At 38.5% G+C, this 19,403-nt stretch overlaps 1 protein-coding gene across 2 annotated transcripts in view; it reads left to right on the top strand.

Annotated features, from left to right (window-relative positions):
• Tnfsf13b (TNF superfamily member 13b) overlaps positions 1-19,403 on the top strand; it is a 34,766-nt gene that overhangs the window by 8,551 nt on the left and 6,812 nt on the right. The window lies entirely within an intron of this gene.

Raw genomic sequence — 19,403 nt, 5'->3', positions numbered from 1 at the left:
GGGATTCACAAGGCACATTAACAAATCATTGAGTCCAAGAAGTCCTACTCTGAAAAGTAACTGACTTGTGGAATCCAGTTTGCCGCACACTCCTGTGACCTGGCTGCACTGATATGAACTATTTCCTGTTTCCTGAGAAAAGGACCAAAGGTACAATTAAAAAAAAAAAAAAAAAGAAAGAAAAACTTGCACATTTGGCTAAAAACGCAAAACACAAAACCCCCCCAAACGCAAAGCAAAACACAGTCGCACTCCTGCAGAAAGCCACAGTATCTGTACTCAGGTGTGAGCCTGCCCTTTAGAGTGTAGTGACCTTGCTGGAGAGCTGGTGGCTTCCCACCACTCCAGCATGCCAGGGCCACTCTGGAGAGCGCAGAACCTCCCCCCTCTGCGGGGGGCCTGGGGCTGGGTGTGCAGGGCCTTCCAGAGGCAGCGTTCAGTTCATTTTGTGAAGAAGAGCTGTGCCCAGTGACCTGTCCCCCCTGCACAGGCCCACAAGACTTTCTGGAAGAGATGGTCTATTGTTAAGTTACTGCGTCACATAGCATCTCAAGTCTGCAGATGACCGTGTTACCCAGGCCATAGGCAAGGAGGTTTCAAGGAGAAGGGCTGTTCTCATCTATTACTTTGAATCTCTTATAATTGCTATGTCTTTATCTTAGCATTGCATTGCTATGACAAAATAAGCCCCCCTCCCCACCCCCAAAGAAATAAAGAAAAAAGAAAAAAACAACTTGAAAGCAGAAAGCGGTTTCAGAGGTTTCCATCCCTGGTCAGCAGCTTTGTTGCTTTGGCAGAACTTGGCAGAAGGGTGTGGTGGAGGGGCTTAGGACAGCTGGGAGGCAGGGGTGGGGGTAGGGATCAGGGACAAGGCATACCCTTCCTGCACGCCCCCAGTGACCCTCAGCTAGCCTCCAGTCTCCACTTAAATTATGAATCATCAGATGGATTAATCCATTGACTAGTTGAGAGCCCCGATGGTCCACTCTCTTCCCCAGAGCTTCACCCCAGAACACTATCACACAGGGGACCAAGTCTTCAGCTCATGAAACTTTGGGGGACCACTCATCCACAACACCCCCTACTTTTCAGGGGAAAAGGAGGCTTCACAAATCAGCAAAAGGCAAGAGGGGCTGGGTAGTGTAGACCAAGGTCTTTTGTTTGTTTTTCCGAGAATTTTAATTTTTAAATACCTAGCACATTCATGTGATGCAAATAAATGAAAAAGCACAGAAGTGTGGATTGAAAATTCTTGCTCCTCTTTCAATCTGTTTCCATCCACTCCCACTTACCACATTTTTTTTCTTGTGTAGACTTCAACCCTCTCTGTAGGTAAACAAAGAAATTAGAATATAGTTCCGATTCCCCATTCTGTAAACTAAACATAATGTTCTGTACTTGTAACACACAGCATTTGAAAACAAAATTATAACCAATTTTCTTTACTTAGCAATGCATATTGCAGTTATTATGTCTATAAGTAGACAATTTTCTTCACTGTTTAAAAAAAGCTGCTCAGTATGACATTGTATAAAGATAATGTATTCAGTTCCCTACCAATAGACATAGTGGCAATCTTTTGCAATGATTATGCATCAAGGAATAACTATGTACATGCCTCAATTCTCCTGTGTCAGTCTATATATATATATATATATATATATATATATATGAGATACTTTGAGTTTGCACAGTTATTTTCAAGTGATTCCGATTTTCCAGTGGTTACTGAGTGTTATGCTACCACAGGGAACAGAAGAACTTCTGGTCAAGAATCAGTATCTCTTAATTTGATTTCCTTTACTATGACACACATGGGTCCCTTTTTGTATACTTTTAGACCAATTGGTATTTCTGTCTTTATATTCTTGTGATTTTTCATTTTATTTCAGTTTCCTTTTCTGTGAGTTTCTTGTTTCTATTCTTCCCATTTTTCTGTTGGGCTCCTGGTCATTTGTAAGTGGATTTCTATATCTCTCTTTATCTGTTAAACACTAGTTATTCGAATTATGAATTACAAGCATTTTCTATCTTAATATCGTTTGCCCTCTGATTTTTTATAACAGTGGAATTATTTTGTGTATGGAATTTATCAGTGTGTTCTTAATGAGTCTGGAGTTAGAGTTGCGATTTAAAAGGCATCCCACTCTTCAGAGACACCCACAAAGACTCTCTAGTTCTTTCTAATGATTTCATCATTTTTTATAATGTAATATTTCATCTATTTGATCTTTATCCTGGCATAAAAGGTAAGGTGTGCAACCAGTGTTTTTTTTTTACCCAGACAGCTATGCATTGTGCCAGAAATTCATATTAAATAGCTCATTGTTCTAACGATTGCTTAACAATGTTAAGTTTATGTTAAGTTTCTATATTTGAGTCAATTTGTTTTATTTCAACATTTGTTTATTTTACTTTTCTATTATGTTGATTTATCTGTCTATTCAAGACCCAAAAAATATAATTTCTGTTATTTGGACTTTATATTGCCATCTGGCGAGTCATTTTTTCCCCCTCATTTTTAAGAATTTCTTGTTCTTATTTCTAATTAACAGTAGAATTAGCTTATCTGTTTATAAAGGAAAAGGTCTAATATTTTTGTTGGGTCTCATTATATTTATAAATTATGGAATATTCTGTCATGATAACAGGAGTCCTATTCAAATCCTGCCAGAGAACATGATATATTTTTACATTTGTTCAGTCTTCTTCCGTCTCCTTCGCTGTGTTTGGAAATTTCTTCTTGTAGATGCTATATATATCTTCTTAATAGTTTTACATGCCAGTTTTATCCTTTCAGATTCTGTTACAGACAGGGGGTATTTTCTTTCATTCAGTCTTCTAGCTGATTATTTTATAAAGACTTTGAGAGTTCCATTATGTCTTTTCAATAGAGTTGAAATACTTTATTTTTTTTAAACTTCTCAGTCACATTTATTCCTTTATTCATTAGGCATTTACTTTGTTCCCTTTAATTCTAGGGACACAATAATGAAGATGTTAGAACTGGTCCCTGCCCTGAAGAGCCTGATAGTCTAATGGGGCAGACTGACAATCATTTGATTTTATGAAGTGTAGAAAAATATGGGATGTGTAGGGAGAGCCAACTGGGGGACACCGGGTGGACAAAGTCTCTTAAGAGAACTTGCTACTTATCATATTTCTAGAGCGCTTGGGAGTTACAAAATGTACAAAATTTAAAATGATTAAATATCATTTAAGACAATAACGTCAACTAACCAATACAGGCTGGCTATTAATAGCCAATGATAGTGTTATTTTTGTTTTAATGCACTTGTCACCTTATTTCTTGATGCTGACATTAATATGTGACAAGCGTTACAGAACATATTCAGTAATTTAAAGAGTAAAGGGATTTTTTTAAAAAACTAGGAGAAACTGCCATAGTGGCAGCATAATATTTTTTCAGTTATTTTTCCATTTTATTTTTATTCTAATTTGTTAGGTATGACAGCAGAATGCATTACAATTCATAGTGTACATATAGAGCACGATTTTTCAGATCTCTGCTAGTACACAAAACAGAGTCACACTATTCATGTCTTCATACTTAGGGTAACGAGATGGACATTACCATCTCATTTCCACCATCTTTTCTACTCCCGTGCCCCCTCCCTTCATCTCCCTCCCCTTTGTCCTATCTAGAGTTCATCTAATCCTACCATGATCCCCCCACAAATCCCATTATAAATCAGTATCTTTCTATCAGAGAAATCATTATACATTTGATTTTTGGGGATTGGCTAATTTCACTTAGCATTATATTCTCCAGTTCCATGCCATGATTTTATTCTCTTTCAATGCTGAATAGTATTCCATTATGTATATATACCACAGTTTCTTTATCCATTCATTTACTGAAGGGCATATAAGTTGGTTCCACAGTTTAGCTATTGTGAATTGTGCTGCTATAAACATTGATGGGGCTGTGTCCCTGTATTGTGCTGTTTTTAAGTCCTTTGGGTATAGACCTAGGAGAGGGATAGCTGGGTCAAATGGTGGTTCCATTCTAAGTTTTCCAAGAATTCTCCATACCGCTTTCCATATTGGCTGCACCAATTTGCAATCCCACCAGCAGTGTATGAGTGTACCTTTTTCCCCACATCCTTGCCAACACTTATTGTTGTTTGTCTTCATAGTAGCTACCATTCTGACTGGGGTGAGATGAAATCTTAAGTAGTTTTGGTATGCATTTCTCTAATTGATAGAGATGTTCAACATTTTTTCATATATTTGTTAATGGATTGTATATCCTCTTCTGAGAAGTGTCTGTTCAGTTCCTTGGTCTGTTTACTGATTTTTTTTTTGGTGTTAAGATTTTTGAGTTTTTTATATATCCTAGAGATTAGTGATCTAATGTGTGTGGTAAAAGTTTGCTCCCAAAATATAGGCTCTCTATTCACCTCACTGTTTCTTTTGCTGAGAAGTAGCTTTTTAGTTAAAAAAAAAAATCAAGAATCAATAAATGATATGGATTTAAATTCTTGTGCTATAGGAGTATTATTAAGGAATTCAGGGCCTAATCTGACATAATAGGAGAAAAAGTAGGCCCTAATCTCCATTAGGTGCAGTGTCTCTGGTTTAATTCCTAGGTCCTTGATCCACTCTGAGTTGAGTTTTGTACATGGTAAGATACAGGGGTTTAATTTCATTTTGTTGCAGATGGATTTCCAGTTTTTTTTCCAACACCAGAGGCTATCTTTTCTTCAATGTACATTTTTAGCACCTTTTTCTAATATGAGAAAACTGTAGTTATGTGGGTTCTTCTCTGTGTCCTCTATTCTGTACCTTTGGTCTACAAGTCTATTTTGGTGCCAATACCATGCTCTTTTTATTACTGTTGCTCTGTGTATTGTTTAAGCTCTTGTACATTGATGCCACCTGCTTCACTCTTATTGCTAAGGATTGCTTTAGCCATTTCTATGTGGAATGTCATTGGGATTTTGATTGGAATTGTATTAAATCTGTATAGTGCTGTTGGTAGTATGGTCATTTTGACAATATTAATTCTGCTTATCCAAAAACAAGGTAGATCTTTCCATCTTCTAAGGTATTCTTTAATTTCTTTCTTTAGTGTTCTGTAGTTTTCATTGTAGAGGTCTTTCACCTCTTTTGTTGATTCCCAAGCATTTTTTTTTTTGAGGCTATTGAAAGTGGTTTTTTTTTCCTCATTTCCCTTTCAGAGGATTTGTCACTGATATAGAGAATTGCCTTTGATTTATAACTACTTTGCTGAATTCATTTATTAGTTGTAGAAGTTTTCTGGAGGAATTTTTGGGGTCTTCTAGGTATAAAATCAAATAATTGGCAAATAGTGCTAATTTGAATTCTTCTTTTCATATCCGTATTCCTTTAATTTCTTTCATCTGTCTAATTGCTTTGGCCAGTGTTTCAAGAACTATGTTAAGTAGAAGTAAATAAAGAGGGCATCCCTCTGTTGTTCCTGTTTTTACAGGAAATTCTTTCAATTTTTCTCCATTTAGAATGATGTTGGCCTGGGGCTTAGCATAGATAGCTTTTACAGTGTTGAGATATGTTCCTGTTATCCCTAGTTTTTTTTAGTGTTTTGAACATGAATGGGTGATATATTTTGTTGATTGCTTTTTCTGCATCTATGGAGATAATCATATGATTTCTTCTCTTTGAGTCTATTGATATGATTGATTACATTTATTGATTTCCATATGTTGAACCAACCTTGCATCCCTGTGATGAACCCCACTTGATCATGGTGCACAATCTTTTTGATATGTTTCTGTATTTGATTTGCCAGATTGAGAATTTTTGCATCTATGTTCATAGAGGTATTTGTCTGAAGTTCTCTTTCTTTGATGTGTCTTTGTCAGGTTTTGGAATCAGGGTGGTATTGGCCTCACAGAATGAGTTTGGAAGTATTCCTTCTTTTTCTATTTCCTGAAATAAATGTGAAGAATGTTGGTATTCGTTCTTCCTTAAAGGTCTTGTAGAACTCAGCTGTGTATCCATCCAGTCCTGGGATTTTCTTGGTTAGTAGGTTTCTGATGGCATCTTCTATTTCATCGCTTGAAATTGATCTGTTTAAATTGTGTATATCATCCTGATTCAAATTGTGCAAAGCTAGTGACTCTAGAAATTTGTCGATGCCTTCGATTTTTTTTTTATTTTATTGGAGTACAAATTTTCGAAATAATTTCTAATTATCTTCTGTATTTCTGTAGTGTCTGTTGTGATATTTCCTTTTTCACCATGTTAGTAATTTGAGTTCTCTCTCCTTCTCTTCATTAGCACAGCTAAGGGGTTTGCCAGTTTTATTTTTTCAAAGAACCAACTTGTTTTGTCAGTTTTTCCAGTTGATTCTTTTGTTTTCATTTCATTGATTTCAGCTCCGATTTAAATTATTTCCTTCTTCATCTGCTTTTGGTATTGATTTGTTCTTTTTCTAGGGCTTTGTGAAGTAATGTTAAGTAGTTTGTTGCCTTTTTCTTTTAAGGAATGAACTCCATGCAGTGAGCCTTCCTCTTGGGACTGCCTTCATAGTGTCCCAGAGATTTTTATATGCTGTATCTGTTCTCATTCACCTCTAAAAATTTTTTACTCTCCTCCTTGATGTCTTCTGCAACCCATTGTTCATTAAGTAGCATATTATTTAGTCTCCAGGTGTTGGAGTAGCTTTTTATCATTGATTTCGAATTTCATTCCATTGTGATCTGATAGAAAGCAAATATAAAACAGCAGAGGTAATACCTTGCAAAGAGTTGCTTTGTGGCATAATATATGGTCTTTTTCAGAGAAGGATCCATGTGCTGCTGAGAAGAAAGTGTACTTGCTTGTTGAAGGATGAAATATTCTATATATGTCAGTTAAGTCTAAGTTATTGATTGTATGATTGAGTTCTATAGTTTAGCTATTGTTTGGAAGATCTATCCAGTGGTGTGTGTATTAAAGTTACTGGAATTATTGTGTTGTGGTCTATTTGACTCTTGAACTTGAAAAGAGTTTATTTGATGAATGTAGATGCTCCATTGTTCAGAGCATATGTACTTATAATTGTCAAGCATTGGTGTTTGGTTTCCTTGAGCAGTATGTCCTTCTTTATCCCTTTTGATAAACTTTGGCTTGAAGTCTACTTTATTGGATATGAGGATGGAAACCCCTGCTTGCTTCCTCAGTCCATGTGAGTGCTATGATTTTTCCTAACCTTTCACCATCATTCTGTGGATGTCTGTTCCTCTGACATGAGTCTCTCGGAGGCAGCATATTGTTGGATTTTTTTTTAATTCAATATGCCAGTCTATGTCTTTTAATTGGTGAGTTTAGGCCATTAACATTAAGGGTTATTATTCAGACATGATTTGTATTCCCAGCCATTTTTGTTTATTTTTTTGTATTTAACTTGACTCAGTTTCTCCATTGATTAGTTTTCCCTTTAGTGTAACACCTCCCCCTCTGCTGATTTTCTTCCTTGTTTTTCATTTCTTCTTCATGGAATATTTTGCTGAGGATGTTCTGTAGTGCAAGTTTTCTAGGCTCTGTCAGGTGTTTGCTGGTTGCTGGAGGAGGCCCTGTCTGAAATATTTTATTTTTCATTTATATTTCCTAAGTATGACTTTCTCCAAATTTTTTTTTTTAACTTTCTTGGAGTAATTTGTTTCATGTGTGCCCATGTTCACAGAACACAGCTGGGGTTTACTTTTTGATCTCATCTTAAAATGAGGCTCATCTGCTGGGTGATATAATCATATTCACATTTACTAATTTGAGAAATTTGGTTTGATTTTATTCATCATATGCGGATAAATTGTGCAGTTTTACACCTTAAGAATTTCTATTTTACAGTTTGAACCATTTGCCTACTATGTTGACTATTTGCCATCTTTGAGTGTGGATCCCTAGTATTTATAACTATATCTGTCTACTGAAGCCAGACACACATAATATAAAACCAAGGTGCCTACTCATTAGCGTTTAGCACACTCAGTGTTTTGCGACCAGCTCTCTCCTGCTCATTTCATCAGTCCAAGAGAAAACCCTGCATCTGTCAGCTGTTGGTGCCATTTCTCCAGCTCTCCACCCTCTGGAGCCACACTCAGTTCTGTCTCTATGATTATTCACATAAACGTGATCATGGCATGTGTGGCTTTTAGCATCGGCTTCTTTTGCTTAGAATGATGTTTGCTGGTTTGTTCATGTTGTAGTCCATATTTGTACTTTGTTCCTCTTGATAAATAATGGATGAATGATGTTCCATTATAGGTGAACCATAATTTGTCCATCCATCCATTGATGGCTATTCTGACTATTGTGAATAGTGATCCTATAGCAATTGAGTAAAATAGCTATTTCAGCACCTTTGTCTCTTATGACAATTTTTGTCTTACTTTATATCTTGTTTGATATCAGTATAGCTACCCCAGAAATATTTGGCTACTATTTGCAAAATGCACAATTTCCTTTGCTTAATTTTTTGACCTATTTGTGTTTTGGAATCTAAAGTGAATCCCGTGTGATCCATTTGTAATGGATCAAATTTCTTTAATCTATCTCGCCAATCTATTTTAATTGAAAATTTAACCCATTTAAAGTGATTACTAATGAGGAAAGAGTAATTCTGTCATTCTGATGTTTCATAATTATGTTTTACTTTTCAGTTCCTTCATTACTTTGTCTTTAGTGTTTAATAGACATTTACATCTATGCCATTTGTATTCTTCCTAATTACCTTTCCTGCATTTCTTACTTAGTTCTTACTCTGGGCAATTTTAACAAGCACCCTAAATTTATAACAACCTTGTTTGAATTCATTACAACTTCTCTTTATGTCACCGTTGTCACAAAAATCCATGCTTATATATTATGTGTTAACATAATTATTGTTCTATGTATTTGTCTTTTAAACCACATAACAAAATGAGAAGTTACAAACTAAAACCACAGCAACAATAGTTTTTATATTTATCCATACAGGACCTTTATCTGTGTTCTTGTTTCTTCATGTATCTTCAGATTTCTAACTAGCATCCTTTTATTTCAATCTGAAGTCGTCTGTTTGACACTTGTTTTAGGGTAGGTCTACTGCTGATGAGCTACCATGTTTTTATGTATTAAGGAGCATTTTTATCCTTTACATCTGAAGGATATTTTGCAGATCTAGAATACTAGGCTGACAGTTGCTCCAGAAGCACTGTGACTACATTTTCTCGTTGCCTTTGGTCTCCATGGTTTTTTGTAAGACTTTAGCTGTCAATCTTATTCAACATGCTTGTGCTCGAAAGATTGCTTCTCTTTGGTATCTTTCAAGAAACCCTCCTTTGTCTTTCAATAGCCTGATTATAATGAGTCTTGGTGTGGATACCTTTGTGTTTATCCTGCTTAGAGTGTATGTTTATCCTACTTCTAGCAAATGCAGATTTATGATTTTGTTCAAATTTGGGAATAGTTTAGCCATTTTTTCTCTATATTTTTTCCCTCTGTGACTACCATAATGCATGTTAGTCTGCTTAATGGTATCTTAGAACGATGTGTTGATTTTTCTTCATTATTTTAAAACTTTATTGTTAGAGCCGGTTTGGTTCAAAGAAAAATGGAGAGGAAGGTATAAACATTTTTGGAGTCACTTGTTATCTTTGTGGTATGCATTTGGCTTTCCTCCATGTCTTTTCATGGCCTGAAAACTCATTTCTTTTTTGGTGCTGGATAATATTTCATTGTCTAGATGGTCAACAGTTCGTCCATTTACCTACTGAAGAACATCTTGGGTGGTACCAAGTTTGGCAATTATGAGTTTTGAAGCTGTTATGAACATTGAAGTGCAAATTTTTGTATGAACAAAAGTTTAACTTCTTTAAGTACCAGGAAGTGTTTTTGGTAGATTATATGATAAAAATACGTTGAATTTTGTAAGAAACACTTGCATAACAGATCCACCATTTTTCTTTACCAAAAGCAACAAAGAAGAGCTCTTGTTGGCCAACTCCCTTGCTGGATTTTGGTGTCAATATTCTGGTTTCTTGCCATTCTAAGAGATGTATAATGCTATCTCATTATTGTTTTAAATATTCATTTCTCTGATGACATCATATGGAGTATCTCTTTATACCATTATTTGCCATCTGTATATCTTTTTTGTGAGGGGTCTGCTAAGGGTTTGACCCATTTCTAAACCAGATTAGAATAAATTTAAAAAAGCAAATAATCAGTTGTACATGACAGCAACATGCTCTTCAATTTATTGCATACAAATGGAGCACAATTTTTCACTTCTCTGGTTGTACAAAAAGTAGGGTCACACCATTCATGCAAGCATACATGTACCTAGATGATATTCGTCTCATTCTACCATCTTTCCTACCCCGTGTCCCCTCCTGCCCTCCCTCCCCTTTGCCCAAACCAAAGTTCCTCCACTCATCCCCACGTCTTACCAGTTGCTTTCTTATGGTTGAATTTTAAGAATTCTTCATATTTTCTTGGGTAAGAGTTCTCTCTCAGATACATCTTTTTGGAAATATTTTCTCCAACTATGTGATGCATGATTTCATTTTCTTGACAATGTCTTTTGCAGACCACGAAATTTTAGTACTAATGAATTTCAGTTTATTATATTTTGGTGTGCATTTTTAGTATCATAAGTAAAAAGTCATCACCAATCCCATAACCATCTAGATTTTCTTATGAGACCTTCTCGGAGTTGTATAGCTTTGTGTTTTACACTTTGGTCTGTGATCCATCTGGAGTTAATTTTTATGAAAGATACGAAGCTTGGGTTAATTTTTTTTGCATATGAATGTCCAGTTGTTCAGGAGTCTTTTTTTAAAAGGCTTTTATTTTTCTTCCATTGTACTACCTTGTCCTTTGTCAAAATATCAGTTGAATTTGTGAGAGTTTATTTTGGGGCTCATATTGGGTTCTGATCTGTTTGTTCTCGAACACCATACTCTCTTGATAACGGCAGCTTTTCAGTAAGTCCTAAAGTCAGGTAGTATTAGTTCTCCATCTCTGCTCTTCAATAGTGCATTGGCTTTTTTGGGTCTTTTGCATCTCCACCTATTCTTTAGACTCTCTTGATACCCATAAAATACCTAGCTAGAATTTTGATTGGGATTAAATTTATATATTATGTTGGGAAGAACCAACATCTTGACAATACTGAGTCCTCTTATCCATGACCATAGAATATTTGTGCATTTAGCTTCTCTTTGACTCATTTCAGTTTTGTAGATTTACTTATATTGGTATTATACATTTATATTACACACAAGGATTTCATTTTGGAATGCTAATGTTAATGGCATTTTTTAAAAAAATTTCACATCCACTTGTTCATGACTGGTATATAGGAAAACAATTTAAAATTAATTCTATATCCTGGATTCATATAATCATAAGTTTTCATTACTTTTTCTTTCTTCCTCTTGGATAACTTAAATTCTGAGATTTTGCATTGCCTGCTCAAGTCTGGTTTAACCCCTTCAGTGGTGGCTTTTATTTCAGTAGTTTTACATTAGCCTCCAAAATTTCTATTTGGCTCCTTTCAATACTTTTGACCTTTCAGTCAAAATCATCCAATTATTTGTAAATCATTATCCTCATTTTCTGAACTTGTTTTTCCATGGTTTTTCTTAGCCGTTTCAGAGATTTGAAGACTTCACCTTGTGAGTTCGACATTTGGGCATTCTTAGGGATTGTTTGTCAGTTTTTCATCCTGTGATTGCTCCATAATTTTCCTCTTTCTTTGTATGCATTAAACTCTTGTTGAAAACCGATCCGCTTCAACATCAAACGTAGTAATTCTGGAAATCAGACACAATCACCCCTGACATCTGCAGAGTTTTCTGTTGTTTATTGTTGTGAGCTGAAGTTGTTCATTTCTTTATTAACTTTTTAAAAATATTTTACACAAAGACTATTCCTTGTCCCGTGTGGCCGTGGAATCTGATTCCTTAGAATTTGCAGTCAGTCTGATAGAGATTTCCTTCTCTTTACACCAACCCTGATGAAGATTCTTAAAACAATAGAAACCAAAAATAAAGTTTAAATAGGTTTCTTATTTGCAGATTGACTATCAATGCCTGGATCTTTCAACAGTCTTAGGTTGCCTGCAGTTCTGCCTTGGTCTTCACCTCCTGCTGGCACAGAGCCCAAAGATAAGCCTGTGGGGCAAGACTGGTGTCCTCTCAGCCCATTTTTGAGGATGCCTCTGGTCCTGTCATGCTCAATTGCACTCCAAATTCTCTGAGGATGTGCAGTAGCCTTTCAAAGCCTGTATTTTCTGAAGTCTTCCTCCCTAGCCTCCTCTTTCATAGGATTGTCGAGAAGTCTGTTGCTTACCTATCTTCTGTCCCAAGCTTCAGCTGGCTGGGCTTGGGTATTTCTGTAAGTGCTTTTGGTTGATGTCAGCCTGGGAAGCTGTTTCTACATAAAGGGAGGCCCCAGGCAGCTCTGAATGCATGGTCGTAATATTTTGTAAGCAAATGCTTGTGTCAGAGACACAAGCAAACTGCCACCAGAATTCAGGTCTCCATCTCCATGCATGCTGCCAAACTGGAGAGTTGGGTATGGAAAGTGGGCAAGAAAAAGTACCACAAGTTGCTGAAATTTTGCACTAAACTCTGCTCCTCTTTCTGCACTAAGGTCTGCCTTGTTTGGTGTCGGTTTCTTATTAGATTGCACACCCCCCAAAGTTGATTACATCCTTTCTTAACAGTTTAGTTGTTGATTCAGTGGACTGATTCTTTGAAGTTTCTACTCTGCCATTTTTCCACATTAGTATGACATCTACAATTATATTTTTGGAAGATATCTATTGATTCTTTTCTCTCGTCTAAGATATTATTCATGTTCTTCTCTATTTCTTCTGTCCTTTTGTCTACTACCATTTTTTAAATTTTTTGGACAGTACTATGATATTTGTCAGTGTTTATGTACTTTTAAAATATTTATATTTCCATGACTCGATCTGTCACTTTACATTATATTTGTTGAGCCCCAGCTGCTGTAAGTGAGGCAGATGATGAGCTTTATATATCTTGCCCTCTACTTGCCAATATTTGTTACTGATATGATTTCTACACTGGGACATTGTAAAGCAATTTTCCTCTTTTCCACAGACGCACTTTCCCATGTGTTCTTGTCTCGCCTCTAGGATGACAGTGTTCAGCTGTCCTGGCAAATCCTGGTGCTGTCCCTCTCCTTGCATTGTTTGCTTGAATTTTCTTCTGTGCTGGTTTACTGAAAGCACCTGGGGGCAGTGCATAGCCAGCATTTGCATTATCACAGCTATTTCCTTACAGTCATTATACTTGAAGGGTCGGTGGCTAGAAAGAGAATTCTGTTCCCCTCTTGAGGATTTCCTAGGAATTTCACCATTGTCTCTTGGTGCTATTAGGCACATTGAGAAAAGTGAGGCAAGAATCTTTTCTTCTTGTTATGCGACTTTGACTTTCTCACCTGAATATACTCAAGATTTTATTAACTTTAAAATTCCACACTTTTTTGGTGCTCAGAGTGTTGACTATACGTAGAATAACGCCTCCCCCAAAGATGCCCACAGCCTGGTCCCCGAATGCTGGGATGGCAAAGAGGAGCTCACAGATGGGACTCGGCTCTAGCTCCCGGGGTCGTCACAATGGCCAGATAGGGGGGCCTTTGTCCTTGGCCTGCACCTAAGAGCAGGTCAGGAGTGCTGGGCTCAGAGGAGGCAGTGTGGCTGGGAAGCAGGTTGTCAAGGTGGACGGGCCGAGGGTCAAGGAGCGTGGGCCAGCTCTAGAACCTGGACACAGTCAGGAAATAGATTCTCCCCGGGAGCCTCATGGGGAACACAGCCTGCAGGAGGAGAATTCTGAAAACCGCGTTGTCTGAAGCCACTCAGTTTGGGGCAGTTTGTTGTAGCAGCCATAGGAAGTCAAGTGAAGCCGCACTCCAACCCTCCCTGGCACACCGTCCCCTGTAGACTCTAAAGTCGGTGCCAGTCCTCGTCCGAGCTTCCATGCTGTACATCGTGGGGATCCTTTACTCCTTTTGTGTCTTTCAGTTTTCTATTCCTTCAAATTGTAAACACATTTCCATCTCATTTTGCTTTGTACAAGTTCATTTTCTCTAACCTTGATTTGAAGGAGTGTCTTGTTCCCTCCTAGACTTCCCCAAGGCCCCTCTAGGTAGCACTGGAACTTCCTGGGTTGTGGGGCGGGCGATCCTGAGGGGTGAGAGCCGCTTGGCTCCGTGGCTCCTGGAGCAGTCTCAGGGCCTGGGCCAGGTACAGCACTTGCCTGGCTTTCCTTCACCCAGCCCCAGGGTGGCCTCCGTTACTTTCCCCACCCTTATGGTTACCCGAGAGAAGGTGCCCCTCTCTGCTTCTCCCATTCTGCTCCACGTTTTAACCCACGTTGGTGGTGGAAGTATCTCGACTTCCTTTTCTCGTGGAGGTTCCATGAGCTCTGTTTTTAGTATCTCCGTAGAGGTCGATAGCCAATGCCTCTTCTCCATAGGAATCTCATTCCCTGAATGTCTCTCTACCCCTTTTTCTGCATGCTGGGCGCTTCTTTTTAGCCTTAGAGGTACTTCCTGAACAGTGGTGATCTTCAGACTCCCACGAGTCCCATCCTCTCTCCATTCCCCTTATTCCTCTGGAATTCCCTAGTCTTCCTTGAGGTCATTTGATGCTGTATGCTGGTGGCCCACAGGTGTGCCCCTAGTCCACATCACTGTCCTGAGCCCCAAGCCTACGTAGCCTCTGTTCACTGAGCATCTCGAATATCCTGGTGCCTCCGTCCGAGTTCTAGAACTCTGCCCACTTCTCTTCAGCCCCCAGTGCCCACTCTCCATGACCATGTGCGCCTTCGTCCACTTCAGAGTCCTGGGTGTTATTCTCCACCGCCTCTTGTAATCACAGTGATCTAAAGCTGTCAGCTCTGTCCTAAATGCGTTTTCAATTAGCCTCCTCCTCTCCTCTCACATCTGCCTCCTGGTGTGAACCACTTGCACCTTTTCTTACCTGGTAGCCACAGAGCAGATATTTCTAGAATATACAAGTGCCCACTTGTCTCCCGCTCACAGACCCTCAGTGGCCTCACTGCCTCTCAGGCAGGTCAGCCCACGTGGCCACGCCTGGCTTTGTTTTCTGTTAAGTTCCTAGCACTCCACGTGCACAGAACCAGCATATGATGACTTGGCTGCAAGGACTAAGTTACCATACCAAACCACGTTTGTTTTACATAACAAAACCCTGCTTCTTGAGTTGATTTACTTCATCCACCTTTTGAAAAGTGTTATGCTTTCCATCTTACAATTATTATTTCCATCAGTTTTAAGTAATAAAATGGAAAAAAAAAAAATCAAGAGAAGTGAACCAGTGGACAGCTAAACATTGGCTGCCCTTTGTGGTCCCAGAGAGCCAACACCGAAAGTGCGATATTGGGAGTTTAACTTTCAGAAAATAGAATAAAAATAACCATTAGTGAAGCACAGATTTTCTATAATATTTTGCATCCTAAAATTTATCTAATACTCTTTGATGTGTATTAGAGGAGGAAAGGTGTGTTCTTGAAAGGCAGACATTTTCACAAATACATGAAAATTGTGTTCACATATTACTTTGTCACTCTTATATACATTAACATGTAAAATTAAATATTAATTGTTAAAATGCTTGAAAACACTTAAATGCATTGAAGATTTAAAACTGGAAATTTCATACCTTATATATAGAAGGTACACCAGCATTTTACCTATTGACTAGTAATAATATTAATGCTCTTGGAATTTACTTCCAATATAAGTTATATATGTAAATATACGATTATAATATAAATATATATTTTTTTAGTTGTAGATGGATGCACAATATCTTTATTTGTATTTATTTGTATATCTTTATTTTATTTGTATGTGCTGAGGATTGAACCTAGTGCCTCATACATGCAAGGCAAGCGCTTTACCACTCTGCTACAGCCCCAGCACCCCAAATTCTTAAGCATCTGCTGTAAGGAGTGAGGCGTATTGGTTTAGAAAAGCACTCTACAGGGAAGGTTTTAATGCATATTTTCTTCTTTGCATTGATCTATAGTCTAACTTTCATGTTAAAAATCTCAATGAGTTTAAACATGTATTATCGGTTATAATGTTTATGCTTATAGTTAGCTTTTAACTGATTGTTTAGTTTGTTTTCTTAAAGGATCTGAAATTCATTCACTGGCACATATTCATAGAATGCACACTGTGTGAGGCTATCTCACTGGCAAGGATTAGGACTGCAGCCAACTAACTCTGATCTTACAGATTATGATCTCTGTGTTTACGTGCACAGCGTGTATGGGGGTGTGCTTGTGCACACACCTGTGTTCATGGGTGGCTGAGGGTGTAGAGTGGAAAAGGAATAAGACAGTAAATAAGAACAAGTAAACAGGGGCTGTATCTTTTTAGTAAGAATATTGCCAGAAAGAGATGATGTAGTGCCAAAAGAAATATCTGGTAAAAAGAAGTAAATTTAAATCATTGCAAAATAAATTTTAGTAAATAATATCCCTAGCCAGAATGTAAACAAGGGCTCTCATGAGGATATCCTAGCTTTATGATGGCTGGCATTTCATTTCCCAGATTTCAGAAACTAGTAGCAAAATCCTTCTAGAAGAACAGTAGAATGCTTGTCTAGTTGCCATAGTACGTCGTCATTCAGTATCTTATGTTTAAAGTTGAATTAGTTCATTTAATAAGAATTTGCTGCATGTCTTCTGTAGGCTGGTCAGTCATCATTTTAAGCTTGAAGAATTAGTAGGGAACCAAACGTGAACAGTCCTTTGAGCTCAGGGGAGTTAGGATCTAAGTTAGGCGTTGTGAGGGGGAAAAAGCAGTCCTTGGTCAGAGCACCAAGTCCTATTACCAGACTGTGGAGACAGCCTGTCATCCTGGTGTTCGCCATCACACCAGGCATCCCACGCATTCTTCCTTATGATTTTCAGCACTTAACATTTAAAGGGCCTCAGGCAAATCGTCTCATTTAAACAAAGCTGAATACTATGTACTGCGCTCATTTCACTGAAAGTACATGGGGTCCAGACAGGTGGAGGGGCCGTTGCCTTTGTTATCTTCGGCTGTCTTCCAGTGTGGCACTGGGGGTCTTCAGGGGAGGAGAAGGTTCTCCAGAGCCCTTGTTGGGGAAGAGCAACCAGACGTGCCCCAAGTCATGTTCCCTTCTGAGGGCATGAAGTTACTGTGTAAGCACACTGGGTTTGTTGTCTCCGCTCAGCAAGAACTGAGGAACAGGACACAGGGACAGCAAGCAAGCAGCAGGTCTGTCTCAGAAGTGGCAGACACACTTCTCTGAGAAGGGGCTGGGAATCCGGTGGGTAGTTTGGGCCTGTTCTTTATGATCCCTGGAATTTCCTCCTCTCCTTTTCTCCTCCCTGTCCACGCACCCCTCTGTCCACGCGTCTGTTTCTCTACTGGTCCCCTGCTGAGGAGCTCCAGTAGGAAGTGTCAGTCTGATTGGGTCCCCGCTGTGTCCACCACACTTCCATCCAGCAGGAAGCTGGCCTCATCAGAAGACCCTCTCCTGCTCCTTTGTTCCCGGCCTGCCCGGACCTCCTCATTCGCCATCTGGCCCTGGCTGCCTGCGCCCTTCTATGGCTCCTGCCGTGACGGTGGTGGAGGTGGCTCCTGGGAGTGAGCACAGAACACAAGTGTCCACGAAGACCAGCAGCACATCTCTGCACCGCCAGCGCGCTCCAGCCTTCCTGCCCCCCCTCCCCCCGCTGCTCTGGTCTTCTTGGCACCACCCTCCACAGCTGTGAAGTGTGAACTTGAAGAGATGCCCAAAGGAGCCGTTGCTTGTTTTTACTTGAAATCACAGCGGAGTCGGTTTTGTTTTAGCATCTCTGGCTTTTTGACTTCTTAGAAATATAAAATAAGAACCACCATATTTTCTTCACATTCTTCCATCAATAGTATTATTTGGATTGAGAATATAAATTCATACAGCCATTATGGAAAACAGTGTGGAGATCCTTTTAAAAATAAAAATAGAACCGTATGGCCTAACAGTCCCACTATTGTGTATCTATCCAAAGGAGTGGAATCGGCACTTCTGCACTTCTGCACTGATCCCAGCATTATTCATAGTAGCCAGAATGTGACCCACCTAAGTGTGCATCAGGAGATGGATGGATGAAGATGAGTGCCACACACAGCTGCATGCTCTGCAGCTATTGCAAAGAGGGAGTTCTGTCATCTGTCACAACACAGATGAACCTGGAAGACCATGTGTAACTGCAGTCAGCCAGACCCAGAAAGACAAACGCCACATGGTCTCATTTGTATATGGGATTCAAAGTCATTGAACTTGCACAGTAGGATAGTGGCTACTGAGGCAGGGGCTGGAGATTGGGGAGAATCAGGTCAAAGAGTTTCAGTTTCACAGGACAAAGAGGTTCCAGAGGTCTGTCTACAGCATGGTAATTACAGTGATAACATGACACCTTCCTGAAAAAAGCAAAGAGCACGTCTTAAGTCTTCTCTCCACAAACTTACACAAAACAATGGACATTCATACATATTCATATTTGAGTTTTTCCTCATTTATAGCATTTTTGAAGCCAGTTATTTTTCGTGGATTAGTTTTTTGTAAGCCAGACTGTTTGATTAGTATGTTTTAATTTTGTTTTGTGTTCTTTCACTTTTAACTTGATCTTAATTTTTACTGTATATGATTTTTCCTCCTACCCGTTTTCCTTGATTCCTTTCTTCTGCCAGTCTCTATTGCTCTTTCACTCTTAATCTTTTACTGCTTTTTCCTTCCTCCTCCCTCATAATCATCACATCCTATTATCACTTCTGTTCTATCCCTGTCTACCATTTGAAATTATAAACCTTTTTGCAACTTGCTGTTTTTATTATAGGCAATAACTGATCATCTATTGTGATAATTAACATTGTAGACATCGTAGTAGGAAATATTTTGTTTATGCTGTGAATTGTTGGATTCGGTTGTTGTCTCCCCCCTCAACAATGAGGTACTAGAAGGCTTCAAAAGACACTATAAATGCACAGGGTAGAAACTCGACTGCCTCAGATCCATACTGTTAGATGGGTAGACACACAACATGAGAAAGCAAGGGAACAAGTTGCCCCAAGCAAATCAAGATACTCCAATTACAGAATCCATCAGCGCCAAAGTGGAAGACACGTCAGAAGGAGTTTAGAATGTACATAGTTAGACTGTGAAGTAAAGGATTATGTAAGAGAGCAAAGACAGTTATAGCAAGAGATCAGTTAAATAAAGAGGTTCTGAAAAAAAATCCTTGAAATTAAGGAAACTAAATTAAAAATTCAATAGAAAACATCACCAACAGACCAGACCACCTGGAAGACAGAGTCTCAGGCAATGAGGACAAAGTATATAATCTTGAAAATAGAGT

Source organism: Marmota monax, unplaced genomic scaffold (assembly GCF_021218885.2).
Source record: "Marmota monax isolate L192 unplaced genomic scaffold, Marmota_monax_Labrador192_F-V1.1 WCK01_AAM20220418_F8-fsc00026, whole genome shotgun sequence".
NCBI lineage: Eukaryota > Metazoa > Chordata > Mammalia > Rodentia > Sciuridae > Marmota > Marmota monax.
This window is presented reverse-complemented; position numbering and strand designations above follow the sequence as displayed.